A 2,626-nucleotide genomic window follows, 5' to 3' on the forward strand; every position below is an offset into this window, starting at 1 on the left:
AACTGAATGCACTGACAATTTTCAACTACGATGCAAAAGAGGAATACGTTTTTTAAAAAAGATTAAAAACTTACGTTCATTTCTTCCACAAGTAGGTGAGAGCTGGGTTGTAGACGCCGTAGTTATAGGCATAGGGGGTAAGCCAGGGCATGAGTGTTGTAGTAGGTCCATAGTATGGCCACTGAGCGAAGGCCACTGCCATCAGGGCCACCAAGACAAGGATAGCGAACTGGAAATTAAAAGGGAAAATTGTCGGCTCATTAGAAACTTTTTAAGTGAAATACAGAATTCACAGGAATTATTTTTATTTGATTTCATTTAACAAAATGCCAAAAAAAATCTTAACACTTCGCATTTTTTTTATTTATTATTATTTAGTGTTTCTGTTCGACTTAATAATTAGAATATGTTCACACAATAAAAATTTAAGACGAATTTTATGATCATCTGTATAATGAACTGCATTGGTTTGCAGTGTGACAAAGCGAATTAATTAAAAGTAATTCCATCCGTAATTTGTTAATAATGACGTCATGCAAGAAATTTTATTTCAATGCATTAGAATAATAAATGGAAAACGTTTTTAAAGAAGACACCATATAATATGCCATTTACACTATTTCTATCTCTATTTATCATGTATATTAACTTATTCTAAATAAAATCTGATAATAATAAATAAAATCTGATAATCTGATAATAAATCTGATAATAATCTGAAAACTTATTCTTATAAAGAATAAGTTATTATAAATCTGATAATAACTTATTCTAAATAAAATCTGATAATCTGATAATAATCTGATAATAATGATACTACAAGTTTTGTAGTAATGTATAGTTTGCAGTAATCCTTTTCAACTTTCAATATTTTAAACATTTCTTAATTTTTTGTACGATATATATAATTTGTATTACTTAATATTTGGAATTTTTTCTCTTTAAGTATTTTATATTCAAAAATGAAATGCAGAAGAAAAGTCAGGCCTTTCAATGCAAAATGAAATGCAGAAGAAAAGTCAGGCCTTTCAAAGTTAAAATTAATTTTTAATTAAATTTTAATTCTCTTAAAGAACAAAGAATTATTTTTATCATTTGACCATTGTAGGCAGTTTTACGTATTCTTTAAAATCTGCAAATGAGATTCTTTAAGTCATATTTAAAACAAAAGTTAAATATTTTCAAAAAACATATATTTTAGATAAATGAAGCTAACTGCTTCAACAAAAATTCTAAATCGTTAAGTCTATTAGGTTAGCATTCTGTAATCTATTTCATTGCAATGATTAATTTATAAATTTTCTTTATTCTATAAAAGGTTTATATTAAGATTCGCAATTTCTATTAATTTTCAAAATATAAGGAAAACTTTATGCTTACCAAGTAATGCATGGTGAAGTTGAGATTTTCTTACTCACTGCAGGAGATAAAGAAGATATAACTTTCGGCAATGGACCGCCCGCTTTTATACTCTAAACCTCAAGTGAAAAAAATTTGACGATGATAAGAAAGTAGTTCATCGTCAAGGCTAAATCGCCTTAAATTGTTAAATTGTCCTTAGAAAGAACAGGAAAAGGTGTGGTAGAAATAACAACTTTTCTTCTTTTTTGTTCTTATGTAAATAAACACAAAAGTTACTTTGCCAAACATAATGAGTAAATATGTTATACTCGTCAATAAAAAATTAATAATTTTTAAGCGGCTTGTGCTGAATACCATCATCCTTTTCCATTTGTGCCTCATTTGTTTAATATTTAATTAAGCTACACCGAAGTATATAATACTAGCTTCCCATGCGAATTATCGAGGTTCAATTTTTGTAATGCGATTCTGTACTGCAACCTGTCACAAATGCTATACGTAAAGCAGTATTTTGATCACGGCATGAATTTCCATGATTAGATTCGCAAATGTTTAGAGATATAGCAAATATCGAATTTTTCAGTAAAGGTCGAATAAATTCATAAATTTCAAATCTTTTCCTACTATTTTTTTAAGCGAAAAAGTGACTGAAAACGAACTTGTCCTAAAATACAAACCAGAATTTTATTTTATCTTCAATTTTTGCTAGACTTATAGAAGACTAAAAAATGTTTTCAAATTGCAATAACATATTTCCTTACACGCTAGGGCTATCTACTTAATTGAAAGGATTCTTTCGTGAATGATGTTTTAAGAGAAACTATCTCGCAGAATCACAAAATACATGAAGTAAACCACGAAAATATCCACGCAGCCAGCCCATTCTTCGGTATGTAAAACCGGGTTAAATTACCACTATTCAGCAGTTACCGCCTGTCAACAATTAGTGAGGAAAGTAAACCTTTTTTTTTTTTTCATTGCACATCTTCTGAAATGTTCGAAATTAGACATAGGCACTTTATTTTCCGCTCCAATATGATTTTTTTCATGATACTTGTTTTTTTATCAGAAATGGAATCGCACATAGGACATTCGTGTTTTAGAGTTAGACAAAAGCCATTTAGTTTAATATTGTACAATTTTCTCTTCGGTGTATTATCGCAAGAAAATATAATAAGATTTCTTTCTACAAAAATAAACTCAAATGAAGCTTTGTAAGAGCCAAATCCATGAAGGCTGCTTGTTGATATTATCTAATTAAAGT

General features: G+C 28.7%; 1 long non-coding RNA gene across 1 annotated transcript; it reads right to left on the bottom strand.

The window, feature by feature from the left end:
- Positions 1-49: 49 nt before the first annotated feature.
- On the bottom strand, positions 50-1,537 carry LOC118197248 (uncharacterized). The gene is made up of 2 exons (XR_015042842.1): positions 1,381-1,537; positions 50-229 (listed from the first exon to the last, which is right to left on the bottom strand). It is a non-coding gene; the product is annotated as an uncharacterized LOC118197248 (long non-coding RNA).
- Positions 1,538-2,626: the final 1,089 nt, after the last annotated feature.

The sequence above is a fragment of the Stegodyphus dumicola genome, chromosome 8 (assembly GCF_044657685.1).
Source record: "Stegodyphus dumicola isolate Sdum_Otavi_A_Nest chromosome 8, ASM4465768v1".
Lineage (NCBI taxonomy): Eukaryota > Metazoa > Arthropoda > Arachnida > Araneae > Eresidae > Stegodyphus > Stegodyphus dumicola.